General features: G+C 44.4%; 1 protein-coding gene across 1 annotated transcript in view; it reads left to right on the top strand.

Moving 5' to 3' along the window:
- Positions 1 to 17,658, top strand: part of TENM4 (teneurin transmembrane protein 4) — a 388,830-nt gene that overhangs the window by 200,186 nt on the left and 170,986 nt on the right. The gene's annotated exons all lie outside the window — the stretch shown is intronic.

Raw genomic sequence — 17,658 nt, forward strand, 5'->3', positions numbered from 1 at the left:
AGCTCAATTTCATTTCTTTTTATGGCTGAGTAATATTCCATTGTATACATGTGCCACATCTTCTTTATCCATTCATCCGATGATGGACATTTAGGTTGTTTCCATCTCCGGGCTATTGTAAATAGAGCTGCAATGAACACTTTGGTACATGATTCTTTTTGAATTATGGTTTTCTCAGGGTATATGCCCAGTAGTGGGATTGCTGGGTCGTATGGTAGTTCTATTTGTAGTTTTTTAAGGAACCTCCATACTGTTCTCCATAGTGGCTGTACCAATTCACATTCCCACCAACAGTGCAAGAGTGTTCCCTTTTCTCCACACCCTCTCCAGCATTTATTGTTTCTAGATTTTTGGATGATGGCCATTCTGACTGGTGTGAGATGATATCTCATTGTAGTTTTGATTTGCATTTCTCTAATGATTAATGAAGTTGAGCATTCTTTCATGCGTTTGTTGGCAGTCTGTATATCTTCTTTGGAGAAATGTCTATTTAGGTCTTCTGCCCATTTTTGGATTGGGTTGTTTGTTTTTCTGTGTTGTTTTGAGTTCACCTCAAAACTCTGTCTTGGTCCTTGGCTGGGAGCCTCTCTGACATGGGAAATGGAGTTGAATAAAAACCTCTGAATCTGGTCGTTGGTTCCTAAAACTCTTGCAAGACCCAGGTTCTTCCTCCTAAACAGCAGTAGTCATTTTCAGGCCATTTTCCTCTTATTTGCAATTTTGCCCATAGAGTTGAGGCGGAGAATACCTTCCCATTAAATACGGTGCATAGTGTGTAGGCTTCCGCCATAACTGCAGGCTCAACATTCTACCCTTTTAGCAAAATGAGGGAGGTGGAGCTGTTAGGCTACATCAGCTCCGGGGTAGGACATATCGCTCTGTGCCGTCCGTAGTTTGGAAGTGTCTGTCCTTAGTTTGGAAGTGTCTGTCCTTAGTTTGGAAGTGTCTGTCCTTAGTTTGGAAGTGTCTGTCCGTAGTTTGGAAGTGTCTGTCCTTAGTTTGGAAGTGTCTGTCCGTAGTTTGGAAGTGTCTGTCCTTAGTTTGGAAGTGTCTGTCCTTAGTTTGGAAGTGTCTGTCCGTAGTTTGGAAGTGTCTGTCCTATAGCTGCTGGTCTCTGCAGTCTTGGCAGCCGCCGTGCTGTTGGTTTCCTCCCTTGATGCCTTCTTTCGAGGTGCAGTGGAAAGTGTGCTCGCTTCTAAATCTCCACCACTAACATGTGTTCTGGCCCTGCGCAAATTCCATCTCCTGGTTCCTTGAGACTCGAACTTGAGGCTGCAGCTCGGTGGTTAGTGGTGGCCCAGGAGGCTGTCGGCGGAGCCGTTTCCCGTCATGGGAGAGCCAGTCTGGTCCCCACCACCAATTAGACTGACACTCGGCAGGGTCTGCCAGGCTCCAGACCCTGTTTCTTCTTTCTTTCTGGACACGGTGGCTTCAATTTAGAGACATGATTTTCAAGTCATTAGTGGTGCCTGAGTTTCAGCTTCACGGTCTCACAGCCTGATTTCTCTTGGGCGCAGTATCATGCTTGCGCAGAACTAAGGTGTCCTGCAGTCAGAATTCTGTATTTTTCATAACTGAGCACAAATCTGAAAGGAAATGCATACAGAGCCCCAAAGAAAGCTACTTTTAATTAGGATATGCCTCTCAGAAGAAGAAGATGTAGGTACAGTTAGGTGCCTTTGCCGCCTCTAGGCTTGTCCGAGCTGGCTGGCCTGTTTCGTCATAATTAAGGAGACGGAGCTTGCTTTTCCCTCAGGTTCTCCTGTTCTCACCTAAATGATGAAATCTGTCTTCACCTCCTTTAACCCTCTAAGGTCTTTCCAAGCAGTTAGGCTGTATTGTGCTTCTCAGAGTTCTGTGAACCACCTGGCGTCCTGTTACAATGCAGACTCTGCTTCAGTCGGTCAGGCTGGGTGTTTAGAGTCTGTCTGTTGTACCAGCACCTGGTGAGATGCTGCTCATCTGTGGCCCACATTCTGAGTAACAAGGGGTTACAGTATCTTATGGGCGGGGGGGGGGGTGGGGGCTGTCTCAAATATTGTTGTACAAAGGAATCACCTGGGAAGTGAGTCCAAAATTCAGATTCCTGGGCCTTTTCCCAGGAGGCCTGAGGTAGAGCCCAGGTGATCCTGATTCTGGGGATCGGTCTGTCAACTAAGCTATGAAAACAAATGCCCTTGGGCTTCCCTGGTGGCGCAGTGGTTGAGAGTCCGCCTGCCGGTGCAGGGGATGCGGGTTCGTGCCCCGGTCCGGGAAGATCCCACATGCCGCGGAGCAGCTGGGCCCGTGAGCCATGGCCGCTGAGCCTGCGTGTCCAGAGCCTGTGCTCCGCAGCGGGAGAGGCCACAACAGTGAGAGTCCCGTGTACCGCAAAAAAAAAAAAAAAACCAAATGCCTTCAGAGCGCTGCTTTCCATTCCTTCCTTCTCTCACTGCCGCATGTTAGCTCTGTGACCACAGTCAGTCACGTCACCTCTGTGAGCCTCATCTTTCTTGTCAGGAAAATGAAACGATAATAGTACTTGGCAATCCGCATTGTGAAGATTGGAGAGAATGAATATAAAGTGCCCAGCCCAGGCTTCGATACATGGAAGTGGTTAATATTCTCTCCCATCCCCTTTCCCTGTCCACCTTTCTCTCCCTGCCTTTCTGACTTGTCTGTCTTCCTTCAAGCTACAGTGATTGTTTAATGAATACGTTTGGTTTTTTTTTAATACAAAAACAGACTGACTCTGATGTTGCTATTAATCCCTCTCTCCCCACGTCTCTGGCATTGCGTCTCAGCTGTCTTTGGTCGTTACCTGTGAACCATGAGTTGTAATTTGTCTTGGCAGGTTAATTAAAAGTTTAGGTCTTGTTTTAGTGAAGTCATTATAGTCCCAATATACAATTGTAACTCTCAGGTTTTGCTTAACACACAAATTGGAATGTGGCCCTCCCTCCGTTACACGCTGAAATGCAGAGCTAGAATTTAAGAAGATCTGAGATGTCAGAATCCAGAGTATTTATGTCTGTTTGTAATTAAGTAGTGGGAGAAATAATTGTGTTTAATTTAACAAATGGCTATATTGTGTACGTTTTTGCTTTTCCCTCCATTTAATGCAATCCAGCTGATGATTTTAAATTAAATAAGTTTATCTTTTGCCTTCAAAAAATCTAAAAGCACTTTACAGACTGTGTACACAAATAAATATACACGGAGATGTGCTGCTGACAGAGCTCCCTCTGAACTAGATGCATTCTCTCTCACCCACACACACATGCACACAAGCCACTGAAACTGAGCACATTTTAGAATAAAACATGGTGGCTATTTTCAGAAAGAATGGCCTTTCCCCCACACGCAGAGATCTCGAATTTGAAGGTTCTGTTTTTTCTGGTTCTGGCTCCGTTTGGGGGTGGGTGACCTGGCTGACCCCGAGTCCTGAAGGAAGTAGGAAGATGTATACCAGTCGCTAAATTATAATTCACCATTGCCATTTACACAGGGCTTTAAATACATTCTCTAAGCCCTGCAGTAACTCCACATGGTGATTATTTTTATTTTCACCCCCTATTGTAGATGAGGAAATTGAGGTTCAGGGATGTTTTGAGAAAAGCCAGGACTTGAACTTGTATCTGTCTGACTCCAAAGTTCATGATCTTCCTTCTTTAGTCATCTGCCTCTTTTCAGGATCAAGCCCCCTTTTTTGGATATTACACTTACTTTCGTTTTCCACCTGTTCATTCATTCAGCAGACATTTAGAGAGCGCCTGCTGTGTGTTAGGGACCATGCTTGGCTCTTTTCTGTGTGTAAGAAAGAACGAGAACCTTAGAGAATTCTCATTTTGATCTCAACTTTACAGATGAAGAAACTGAGACTCAGAGAATTTAATTGACTAGCCCGAAGTCACACAGTCAATAAGGGCAGAGCTAGGATGGAAACTTGGTCTCCAAATCCCATGTTCTGTCCATGATGCCAGAGTGTCTTACTGTTTGGTCTGATAAAATAAATATTTTATTTCTATTTGTATTATATGGAATATAATTTCCCCTTTATTAATTTGCCTCCAATATAAGCATCTTAAATCAACATAGGAAGTTTTCTTGAGAAGTCATTAAAAAGACCATGAAAAAAATCTCACAACATGCAAAATTTTTAAAATAAAAATACCTTTGTATGCATTGCTTGCAACCCCAAGACCTGACGAGTCAGTGTTGCAGTGTTTCGGGCCTCTAGATGTAGCATCTTAGCCTTTCATTTTGGTTGATGCTGAAGCATAAAAGGACAGATCACCCTGACACTGTGGCAATGTGAGGCAAGTTGGAAAAAACAGAGGTTACCCCACAGTGGATTTAGAAACCCAGAGAAAAGAAATTAGAATCCTTGTTAGAAAACATAGACCCTGGTAATTTTACGAGAAACATGCCCTGGTCTTCCTGGTCTGAGGACATTTCATGGTAATTAAAGAGGAGGGTCCTTTTGTTCAGGCCCAGGCAGCTGCTATAAATTGACCTATTCTGTGTCCAGGGACTAGAAGCAGATGTAATCCTTCCATCCTACCTTCCTTCCTTTCCTCCTTTATCCAAAAATGATTACATTCCTGCCCTTTCCTAAGGTGGAGATACAGAGAAGGTATAACGTGGTTTTTGGCCAAAGTAGTTCATGGTCTTAACTAAGGAGATGAGCATTTACATAGTAAGTGCCTCTAATCCAGGAAGAGAGAAAGAAGGGTCACTGGTGGAGTCCCTGGTCAAAGTGCCATGAGGGCTGGAGGAAGACAGGGGCACGTCCAGCCAGATGGGTCAGGGAGGGCTCCCTGGATGAGTGACACATGATGGGACCTTAAAGGATGGGTAGCATTCTCACATTTAAAGGAGGAAATGGCAGGGGTTTGTTGAGGATGTTATTCCAGGTAGCGGGAAGAGCGTGACCAGAAGAGAGGTAGGCAGAGACTTATGCGCTGGCTGTGGGGAGCCACCACCCTGATTGGCTAGAGCAAGGATGCCTTGACGGGGGCAAGTGAGTTATCAGGGAGCGCCTTGAATGCCGCCCTGAGGGAGAAGCTCATTCCGCAGGTATGAGGTGCCGTTGCAGGCTTTGAGCAAGGGAATAAAATGACGAGAGCTGCAGGCTTTATCTTGCGGCGCCCAGAACAAGCGCCCGTTACTGTATATAACAGAGGAAGTTTCCTGGGATTGAGCTTTGTGATTTCATGAGAAAAAAGAAGAGGGCGGTGGAGGGGCAGCCAGGAAGGACAGGAGGACAGTTCGATAGCACTAGTGGTGTTTTTATTCGCTGTCCCTGCAACCCATTCCTCTTTATTCCCAGGTATAAATAGATACTTGCACATGAGCTTCTTCTATCTTACAACGGTCATCAAAGTTGGGTTTTTCAGGATTTTCCAGAGACCAGTGGGCAGTGCTATTTGTATATTCCCCTCGCAGTGCTATTTGTATATTCCCCTCGCTTTGATTGGGTAAGACTACTGTTCATCAGCCTCTGGGTGCATCTGCAAGGATCTAGAGAGAAAAATCTCTGACATTATGTACTGTGGTTTGTTTAAACACCTGCACTACTTCAAAGAAGAAACTAAGGAGTGATTGAGAAATGATTTTCAGTTTCTCATAAGCTCTGCCCCACCCTTCCCCATATCCCCTTCCTCTGAATTATAAGATATAATACAGCAATGACGAATCAAGGTCTCTCGGTAATCAATTTAACCTTCTTGTCAATGACATTGGAAGCACTCTGTGAAATTCCTACTGAAAACACCTCTTTGGAAAAGTGCCGTGTGAATTTACCTCTCCCTGATAGCGGCGATTTATTGGAAGCAATCTGGTATAAGTGGAATGAAATTGTAGGTGGGAGGTAGAACTCAAGTCAGCACACTGGAGACAGACTGTGGCCAAAAATCTGTTCAGTGGAGGAGAGCTTGGAATATCAGAGCGCTTCACCTGCAGCCTGGAGACCAGCCCTGCCAGCAGCTGTCCCTGCAGACGACAGGGCAGGGTTCCCACCACCTCCACGCCACCCCCTCCTCTGCCTCTGCCATCTATTTTGTAAATTATCTGGGGCCTGGGGCCTCGAGGACAGGAAAGAAGCAAAGGGAGCTCAAGGACACAGTAGGTACTAGCAATAAAGCTTGTCTCTCCATGGGACTAGTTAGAAATGAATTTAGTGTTCAGGTAACAAGATCTCTGCTAGAGTGGCATTTAAGTGGGATTTTGATGTTCTTGTGTATACTTTTGGTCTAGGGCAGGCCCATCCAGGGCCAGTACAGCAATTCAGCATGGCATCAGGGACCAGCCTCATTCTGCCCTTGCGCTCTGCCATCCTCAGCTCTGGCTGTTGCTTTCATGCTTGCCTCTCATGGTCCTAAGGTGGCTGCTGCAGCTCCAGGACTCACGTCTGCATGTCAGGCAGAAAAAAAAAGATAGGAGAAAGAAGTAGGGAAGCCGGTTTTTTCCTAAAACCCTCAGCTTACATTTCTTTCGCAGAGCTGTGTCCCTTGGACATTCAGAGATGTAAGGAAGTCTGAGGAATATTTTTAGCTTGCCACCTTGGCACTCGAAACAAAAGGAAGAGGGGAAGTGAATATGGGGTCATCGGTGTCTGCCACAGGCTTCACTGTTTGGTCTGTTTGGTTCAGTAAAGTCTTCACTGACAGCCTCTTACTGTGTGCCAGCCCCTGGCCTGGGCATTTAGGTGCAGCCATGAGGCAGATGTGGTGCCGCCTTTGATGTCCTCACAGGCTGGTAAGTGAGGCTGAGAAAAAGGAGAAGCTGCCCATATACCTGAGGAGGAGGGAAGAGCCTTGGTTCAGTCTCTTTACAACGCGTAAGGCAGCAAGGACTTCTTTATTAAGGCCCAAAGCCCCTTGCGTGCTGCTCTAAGGGGCCGGCAGGAGGAGCAGATCCAGAGTGGTTGCAGGCCGATTTAGACACTACATCTGTTCATATGCTCATTCAACCAGTGTTCGCTAGTTGCCTTTTACCTGCCATGTCCTGAGCAGGCATTGGTGTCCGTGGTATATTAAATAGCCATGCTTCCTGCCCTCGGGAGTTCACAGACATGCTTGAGACAATATGAGATAGATTCTTAAGTTTAATTACAATCATCCAATATACGTGTAAGTGTATAATGGTAACTGGAAAGTATTCATTGTAGTAAAGAAGAGAAGAGGGTACTCTGGAGAAACAAACAGGGGACCTAATTTAGATGGCTGGGACAGGGGTCGATAGTCGTTGTTTAGATGAAGGTTTTGGGGAAGAATACACCAAGCAGAGGGAAGAGCATGTGCAAAGGCCCTAGGACAGGCAAGAGCTGGGAGTTCAAGGAACTTTGAGATGGTCACAGTGTGGGATGCGGGTATCAAAGGGCAGAATGGTATCAGGTAAGGCTGGAGAGGTACTAGGAGCCAGACCGTACTGGCTTTAACATGGCACATGAAGAGCTTCGTTTTGTTTTGTTTTTTAATCTGTCCTAAGGGTAGCAGGAAGCCATTGTGGGACTCTGAGCTGGAGTGACCTAATCTGATTTACATATTGGAAAGTTTCTCCAGCTGTAGGAGCTGGGACACCAGTTAGGAGGCTGTGACAGTGGTCTCGGCAGGGGCTCAGGCTGGCCTGGGCCAGGATGGAGGCCTTGGAAATGGAGATAAATGAATCGATTTGAGCTGTCTACCACCCCTTGGAGATTACTGGCAAACCACAGGTGTTAAGATAACGTTTCCTAAGGAAAGAGATTTAAGCAACGAGAGAAAAGGGTTGAAGAATGGCCTGTTTTCCGGGTGAGTGAAGACAGGCAGCTGGTGGGAGGGAGCTGGGAGAAGGTGCTGGGGGAGGGTCAACAGAAAGAGTCCAGATATTTCTGGGCTCTTCTATGTCAGCATTTTGGCCTTCTTCCTCCACCCAGAGCCAGAGCTTCCATTTCACTTTGGTTTATGTGTTTTTTTCCTTCTTCTTCTGAGTTAGAACTTTATTTATTTATTTTTTAACATCTTTATTGGCGTATAATTGCTTTACAACGGTGTGTTAGTTTCTGCTTTATAACAAAGTAAATCAGTTATACATATACATATATCCCCATATCTCCTCCCTCTTGCGTCTCCCTCCCTCCCACCCTTCCTATCCCACCTCTCTAGGTGGACACAAAGCACCGAGCTGTGCTATGCGGCTGCTTCCCACTAGCTAGCTATTTTACGTTTGGTAGTGTATATATGTCCATGCCACTCTCTCACTTCGTCCCAGCTTACCCTTCCCCCTCCCCGTGTCCTCAAGTCCATTCTCTACGTCTGTGTTTTTATTCCTGTTTATGTTTTTGTTACTTTGGGATTACATCTGGTAGGAGCCTAACGTTTTGTTTATTTAAATCACACTTTTAAAGATAAGAAAACCACAGCTTAGAGAAGTCCCATGACTTGTCCAGGGTCACACAGCCTGGCAAAGCCAAGATCATAATGAGAGCAGTCTGTTGATTGAACACTGATTCCATGCCAGGCACCATACAGGGTGCAGTGTCAGTTCCCAAACACCCTGGAAGTTAGATTACTTGCGTTTCTACGTTATAAATAATGAAACCGAGGCTCAGAGATCGATGCTATTTGCCAAGATCTCTTAAGTAGGAAATAGAGCTAGGTTAGCAACCCAGAGCCCATGCTCTTTCTCTTACATCTCAGTGACCAGGTTTCTGGTGTGTGATGACATCTTGTACACTCTCGCAGTCAGAGAATCATCAAGGTAGCCGGGGTCCTAGAGATCATGGCATTCACATCTCCTAGGCTCACAGGGTGCAGGCAGTGGGCCTGCCATCCCTGCCTGCAGGGCTCCCATCTGCCCGGGCCTGAAGAACAGGCTGACCTGTACCGACTCCTGCTGAAGGAACCCCAACTCCCACCCCCATTCAGGTGGAGTTTCCAATAGAAGATATTTTATCAGCAATGGTTTAATGTTTATGTGACAGATGATTAGTTTTTATTTTCTGATGGCTCTTTTTTCTCTCACTTTATGATAAAGGCGGCTGCTTCTCCCCATCTTGCCAGCCAGCTTCACCATTTCAGAACGGCGGCTTTAAGAGCGTTCTCACCGTAGTGTCCTTTTCTTTCCCTTTTCAGTACCACTGATGTGTGGGACATGACTAAATACATGGCCTCCTGTTCTGTGACACCCTCTGAGGAATAACCCTGACCCAAGTCTGCTGGACTTGGCATTGGCAGTAGATAGTTGAGATTGTCGCCATGGCCAGAGAGATGGTGTGTGTGGTCCAGAGAAAGGGCAAAGGCTTTGGAGTGAAACACACCTGGGTTTCAATTCTGGCTGCACTATCTATGAGCTGTGGGACATTGGATAGGCCTGAACTTCACCTAACTCACCTGTAGTTAGGATTAAAACCTACTTTAGAGAGTCTGACGATGACATGAAAGCAGTTGATCTCAGGATAAGTTCTCAGCACGTTTTTAAGGGTCTCTTAATGACTCAGCGTTTGCTGAACATCAGCTTTGGTAAGGGCTGGAGACTCATCAGTGAAAAAACCAGAAGCTTTGCCCTCAAAGAGCCTGCAGTCCACTGGGAGAATCGACCCTTTCATAAATAATTCCAATAGAATGTGGTCTGTGCCAACAGGGAGGTCTGGGCGAGCTCCCATGGAAGCAGAGCAGCTACCTCTGCTGGGGATGCAGGAGGAGGTTGTGAGGCATGAAGGACTTATGGTGAGAAAAGTGCTTTGTGAGCTGGAAAGCAGTGTGCAAATATTCATTATTACCAGCTTGGGGCCAGAGCAGAAGTGAGAACCAGAAAGGAACTATAGAGAAAGAGTTACTTAAAAAAAATTAATAAATAAAGGAGAAATAGTAACCATCTCTGCTCAATGACAGACGTGGTCACTGTGGATCAGGCAGGAAAGGACCATTATTAGCTTTTAGAGATGAGAAGACAGAGTCTTTGAACAGTGACCCACAGGAGGACATGAAGCCAGGTCTTCCTCGGTCAGTGAGCACCAACTAAAAGGTCAAAGGTCACAGATACTCCCTGCAGCCTAGAACCTTCTTCCGTGAACATTAACTTCTTGTGAGCATCTTGAAGGAAGGAAGGCACAACTGCCAGTTCAGGGCACTGCCGGGCACCTGGCTGAGTAATGTTCTTTCTGTCCTGGGAGCTTTGTGCATTCCACGGCTGCTGGATTCAGGGGGTAGAGCAACTCTGAAACTGGTTCAGGTCTGCAGTTCACAAATGGAAATGCGGGCTCCAGAACATTCCAAGGCACTAACAGTTATTTGTTCTTTTAAGTTTGATCTTCTGATTCCGTAGGGAACTTCTCAAATGCCGCATTCTAGTTTCACGTTTTGTCAGTCTTTACAGACTCCTCCCTGCCTCTCTGAAATCACTTGGCAAAATTAATGATATTAATATTAACAGCTACTGTTTATTCACTGCATAATGCATCTAAGTGTTATCCTGGATGTTTTAGATAAACTGTTTCAGACTCTTCACAACAGGCATGCAAAGTAGGTATTTTTTTTCTCCAGAGGAAAGTGGAACTCAGAGTGATTAGATGACTAAGCAGAAGTTTCATACCTGGTCAGTGAAAGAGCTGGGATTTGAATCCAGGTCTCTCTGGCTCCAATATCCACACTTTTCCCCGTATGTGCTTTCCCACTCATGCCTTTGTGTGAGAGTGCCTGGTGTATCTACTGGAAGTGGGTAGAGGGCATGAATGGGATGGTTCCCAGAGAAGAGCCTAGAAAATGAGGTTAGGGCCAGCCTGGCAAGGGCTTTATGGACCAGCGTAAAAGTGTGGTTTTGAAGGCAGTGGGGAGCACAGGATAGTTTTTAAGCAAAGATGTAGCTTGATTTGGGGCTTAGGTGGATCTCTTTGGCAGTGGTTTATACAAATGGGTTCGTTTCTCAGACTAAAATAGGGAGAAGAATTGGAAGACTGATTCAGTAACCAGTATGGTTAGATGAGAGAAGAGGGCCTGAATTGGGAAAGTGTTACAGTTTTGTATAAAGGAAGGGATGCATTCAAGGACATTATAGACTAGTTTTCTTGACCACTTTGCTGTCAGGGAGAGGCAGGAAGTGTCAACCTCCGAGAATGGATACATAGTGATATTGTTAACTCAATTAGGAAATAAGTAGGGGAAATGGATTTGTTGGGGGAAGGAGGTAGGGAGATGGTCAATTCACATTGGATTTGAGCTGCTCATAGGATTTCCAAGTGGGTGTCAGTTGTTGGCAGTTACCAGCAGGCAGATGGATAAACAGGCATTGACTTGGGGTAGCTCTGACCTGGAGACAGATGGGTATCTTGGGTGTCATGGTGTGGATGTGAAAGGGCAGAGCCCTGAGAAGCAGGGAGTCCAGGACCGGAACCCCAGTATTCAGAGGGTAGGTAGGGGAGAGAGACACAGAGACTCGCCTTAGAGAAAAGTTGGGGAGCTCATGTCAAAGAAGCTGCTGGAATTGGTCATTAGGAGGTCATTGGCAACGTTAGTGGGAGCGTTTCCGCCCCTGTTGCAGGTGGAAGCAGGGTCACCACAAGTTCAGGAGTAAGAGGCGTTGAGTAGAAACAATTCCTTCTAGACAGAGCAGGGAAGGAGACAGATGGGAGTAACCTGAGGAGGAGGCAAGTTCAAGGAAAGGTTTACATAAGGTGGGGGGAGTTTTGAGCATGTTGTCAGCTGCAGGAAAGGAGCCAGGGGAGGAGATTGGAGGCCTAGGAGAGCAGGGAGGTGATTGATGCAAGGCGGGGTGGGGGGGAGACACAGAACGGAGGGCTCATCCTAGGAAAGGAGAGGAGACACCTCTTCCTGTGGGACAGGAAGGGGTAGTGAAGATGAGAAAAGGTGAAGTGAGGTTTGAAGGTGGAGGAGAGAGGAATACAGGGTAGGTTGTGCACTGATCTCAGGGTCAGCAGCGCTTCCTAGAAATGGGTTGCCTTACTGCGTAAGCCCTCTGTGGCCCGAACTGTGTGTGTGCCCTTCCATGTAAAGGAAGCCTCAAGGCGGCACTGAATCGGATCAGTTATATTGTGTCATGAAGCAGGAGAAAGAGGGGGAACACGGCTTAGTGGTTAGAGAGTGGATTTGAATCCAGATGGCCTGGTTTGCATCCAGTCTCGGCCACTTAGCAGTGTGACCTTGGGCAAGATACATAACCCGTCAATGCCTCAGTTTCCTTATCTGAAAAATGGTGATAATATTAGTACCCATACTGAGAACAATGCTGGGCACATGACAGGTGCCGTACAAGGGTTTGTTATTGTTATTGGCAATAGCAGTCACTAATTGTTTTCGGTGTTTATGGGGCCCCAGGAGGGAGCTAAGTGTTGTACATGCATTATCTAACTTAAATTTTGTAACAGTCCCAGGGAAGCAGGAGAAATTATTTTCTTTATATAGATGAAGAAATAAGGTTCAGAGAAATTAACAAACTTGTCCATAGTCACACAGGGAGTAAGGGCAGAGCCAGGATTTGAAACTAGAACAGTCTGACTCCAAATCTATGCTCTTTCTACACTGGCTTTTCTCTACTTTCCCTGGGCCCCTCCTAAGTCGGTACCCATTTCCCTTGGGTCCCGTTTCCCAGGGTAACGGGTAACTATCTGAGGCTCTGCTCTGAGGACACTGCAGGGTGTGTACTTTGTCAGTCCTTAGTGCTTGTCTGGGCCAAAGAATTTGCACCTAAGGATCTCTACTGAGAGAAGCTCCTTTTTCTTCACAATCAAGCGTGGGTTTAGTGATTGCAAATCTAACAGAGGTTTGGGAGGGTTTCTTGCTGTTTAAACAGAGCAGAGGATCTTCTGGTGAAATGACGGGACTATGAGTGTTATATGAAGGGTTATAAAAAAGCGTAGGCCAGAAACCTCCAAACATCTGGTTTCACTTTGAGTAGCTGCTTGTTCATGCGTTTATCTGAGCAGCACGCGTGTTCGGGCCTAATGGAAACACAGTTTGTTTCATTCCTGGTTCATATTACATGTCAGCCTGATGTTTTATTTTCATTTGTGTCAGAGGCCAAAGAATCCGTGCACGAGTGCAAGGGATGGACAGTAAATTTTGAAAAAGTGAGGAAAAGCCCTATGCACTAAAGCAGGAATACTCGGATGGCGTTTTTCACAAATATAGTTGGAGTTTTCTCAACCCTATAAACGCAAGCTATTCCTTGGAAAGCTTTCGTTTGAGAAATTGTTTGTACCACCATTGTCTCTTTCTTTTAAATGATTGAGGAGGAAAGTGAAATCTGTTGAGCTTCTCATAGGTGCCGAGTACTACACTAAGCACAGTTTATTTACATTAACTCATTTTAATTCTCATAACCAACTTGTGCCATCAGAGTCATTATCCCCGTTTTCCAGATGAGGGGATTGCATTCAGGGTCGCACAGAATCAGAGCTGGGATTCAAATCCACGTATATCTGATTCATACTTATTTTGCAAGTTTCCAGCACTTTTTGAGTGCACTGTGCTGAGATTTGTTTTTTTGTGTTCAATAAGTGATTAAAAACTCCTCTGATCACAATACTAGGTCACAACAATATTGAAAATGAAAGACAAAAAAGATACTTAGTGTAATAAAGAACACTGATTTCTAGTCAAAAGCCAACGCTTGCTGGTTAAATATTAGATAAATTCCTTTTAAAACTAGTAATAGATTAGGGTGTATCTATTAGTTAGCATTGTTTTAGAAGTTCTGGCTTAAGTGACATAAGACATGAAACAGAAACAAGAGGCAAAGACAAAGCTATCATTATTTGTGACAAAAACATTAATCAAAAAACTATTTAATAGTTAATAAAACTATTTGTAACTGGGGTACAAAACAGCTTTTCAAAAGTCAGTAGATTTCCCATGTACTTACAATAACCAGTTATGAAATATAATGAAAAATGTCCCAGTCAAAAAAAAATCAATAAAAATTAAAACATCATCTTCATGAGAACTATATGTGACCTATATGACAAAAACTGCAAAATTTTATTAAGAGCTACAAAATAGGACATGAATAATTAGGAAATATAACATGTTCCTAGATGAGAAGGCAAGCTACTCTAAATATGTCAATTTATCAGTTTAATGGAATGCCAAACAGAATCCTAAAGGGAATTTGGGGGATTTGATAGAAGGGTTTAAGACGTCATCTGGAATAATAAACAGATGAAAGTATGAAAGAGATTCTAAAAAGAATAATGAAAGGGTGCTCATCTTTAGAGATATTAACATGCCCTAATTCTATAATAAAAGAGAATAGGAATCAAGCAGATTGATGAAATAAAATCACCTAGAAATAGTACCAGTTATATGTAAAATTTTAATATTTGAAAAAGGAAGAATTGCACACTAATGGAGAAGAAAAGGCTTAGTCAAGAAATGTTGTTGGAATAACTTGGAAAAGCATCAGCTTCAACCAGAGGCTACCAAGTGGTATTCAGAGGGATAGATGTACCCAGTAGACACAGAGAAGGATTTTTTTTTTTTTTTTTTTTTTTTTTATTTTTTTATTTTTTTTTAATTTTTTTTTATTTTTTTTTTAACATCTTTATTGGGGTATAATTACTTTACAATGGTCAGAGAAGGATTTTTAGCCTGCAATGTTGGCCCAATATTTAAAAGTTGGATGATTTCCCATAAAACTATAGGTTTATGGCTTACCTTGAAAAATTAGAAGACCAAAAACTTCCTGCACAGACAAGCTGCCTCCCCTCAAATACTCTGTATTTCTCCCCGGTCTCCACCTCATCCTTTTTCTTCTACCTGACCTGCTTTACTCCTTTAACTTACCTGCCTGGCTCCTGGAGGAATTTGAGTTTTCACCCTCTGATTCAGACTTCACCTCACACCATATGGCAAAATAAATTCCAGATGGATTAAAGAGTAAATACTTAAAAGTCAAAGTAAAAGAGGATAAAACCCAATATTGTCAATTTCTCTGGCTTAAGGACTTTTAAGCTTAAAAGTCATTGAGGAAATCACGAAGGAAAAAGACTAGCAAATGTTCACATAAAAATGTAAAACTTCCATCTCTTATAAGACTTATCAAAATAAGAAGAAAAGGGCTTCCTTGGTGGCGCAGTGGTTGAGAGTCCGCCTGCCGATGCAGGGGACACGGGTTTGTGCCCCGGTCCGGGAAGATCCCACATGCCGCGGAGCGGCTGGGCCCGTGAGCCATGGCCGCTGAGCCTGCGCGTCCGGAGCCTGTGCTCTGCAACGGGAGAGGCCACAACAGTGAGAGGCCCGCGTACAGGAAAAAAAAAAAAAAAAGAAGAAGAAGAAGAAAAATGGTAGACTGGGAAAATACTTGCAGTAAAAATGAGAGACCAAGGAAAGATTAATGCACTTTAATAAGTGCATATGCTAGGAAAAAAAATTATGATCTCATAGATATATGGCTAAAGCTCATGCAGAAAAGCTTCCAAAAGTATATAGTATACATGAAATATGTTTAACCTCGTTAGTAATCTGAGAAGCGCAAATTAAAATAATTGTGCATCTTTTTTTTACCTAGTAAGTTAGAAAACCCCCCATAAGCTAATACCCAACCCCAAAGGGGCTACAGTGAAACTGTACCCACATATATTTCTAGCTGCATTGTAAATCAATACAGCCCTTTGGAAAAGCTTATTGGCATTTTGCATTAAATCATAAAAACGGTCGTATTTTCAACTTTTGAGAGTCTTTCTTAAAGAAATAAATCAATACCTAGAAAAAGCTGCTTGCTTATTTCAGCATTGCTTACAGTTGTGAAAATTCGGGAAAAAATCCAGTGTCTAATAATAAGAAAGCGTATAAGCAAATGACATAATATTCACTTAATGAATATTGTTCAGCCATTAAAAATTATCATTATCAAGAGTATGAAACATGGGGAAATGCTTGTAATTTTCAGCCCCAGAAGCAGGACGCAGAAGTTATGTTTACAGTACGAACACATCAATTAGTAACAGTGCAGTTTGCCTAATCCTACAGTTTAGAAGCAGAATTTGAACTTGAACTCAAGTTTTCAACTCTGAGACCACTGCTATTTCCGCCTTCCCACTTCCTGATGTGGAACCAAAGTGACATTTAGAGAGTGTCCATCAGGGTGTTTGTCAGGCTGGCCATTGGAGTCTGGTGCACTTTTAAACTGAACCCAATGCAGTGTTTCAAAGCACTAACCGATGGGGGCTGTGAAAGAGGAGACCTTTGTCTGCCTTATAGCCTCTAAGACCTGGCATTTTCTAAAAGCTTCCTCCTCTCCCTGGTTGGTACAAGTGATAAAATGGGCAAATCTACAGCACCAGAAAAGGACCTGAGTTGAACCAAATCTGGGGCCAGTGTGATTTCTAAGTGCTGCAGGTGCTAGGACACACGTGTGTGTCTTTGGGTCTCTGTTACACACCTGTGTATATGTAAATATTTTCATCATTTTCTGTTTCTGCTTTTTAAAGAATACATTAAGTTAAAACCATTAACCATGAAAGCACACCATGCTTTCAGCTTTGCTTGAGGTGAAAGACAAGACCCGAGGTGATCCCTCCATCCTGCATGCTAGTGTTAGAGGATCCGGAGAAGGCTTAGTGGGGTTTACTTCAAGAAAAGAAAGTATATTCTAAAGAATCCTGAGATTTGAAACCTGGGCCCGCCATTCTGTTTCCTGCACCCTCCACACCCAAAGCAGACAAGAATTTTCTGTGTAGCAGAGTTTACCATGACAGTGATAATTCCTTATGTCGTACAGGATTTTTAGCTTACTCAGCACAATGACATACAGTTTTTCCATTCTTATTTTGATCTTTACAACCCAGTGAGGTAGGACGGCACTCAGATTATTGTCCCTGTTTAGTAGAAGCCGCAGCTGAGGTTCAGAAGTTAAGGCTCTTTTCTGAAGACTCTTTTATTGGTCCAAGGTCACACAGCATGTTCATGGACAAGCCTGGGTTTGAATCCACTTCTCCTGTTTGACTGATTGATCCATTCATCCATTTATCTTGGCAAGCACGTGTTGTTCATCCAGTGTGTTTCTATGGTACCTTCGATATGCCATGCACTCTGCTTGGGCAGTGGTGACAGCTGTGAGCACGGCAGACAGGGAGCTGCCCTGGTGGATCTCTCAGACAGCAGGGAGGAGGGCATTGATCAGTAATGGGACATGAAAAGTTGTGAAGGAAAAGGGTGAGGTCATGGGGAGCACTTACCAAGGGGAGCCAACTTAACGGGGATAGGGCCAGGGAAGGCTCATTCTTTTTCTTTGTTTTTGTTTTTTTTGTTTTGCTGTACGCGGGCCTCTCACTGTTGTGGCCTCTCCCGTTGCGGAGCACAGGCTCCGGACGCACAGGCTCAGCAGCCATGGCTCACGGGCCCAGCCGCTCCACGGCATGTGGGATCTTCCCGGACTGGGGCACGAACCCCTGTCCCCTGCATCGGCAGGCAGACTCCCAACCACTGCGCCACCAGGGAATCCCAGGAAGGCTCATTCTGAGTACATGACATCTAAGCTGAGACCTCAGAAAATCGAATAGGGAGAGTGAGGTGAGTGGCAAGTGATAAGAAGGGAGGAGGATTTAAGACAGATGCCCAAGGACCACCAGCATTGAACAGTTGGAGGAAGAGCCACAACAGGAGAGTGGGGATGAGTGACTACAGTGGCAGAAATACCAGAACGTGTGCTGTTCCCAAAGCTGTGGGAGGAGAGAGCTTCAAG

Source organism: Grampus griseus, assembly GCF_964374135.1.
Source record: "Grampus griseus genome assembly, chromosome: 8".
Lineage (NCBI taxonomy): Eukaryota > Metazoa > Chordata > Mammalia > Artiodactyla > Delphinidae > Grampus > Grampus griseus.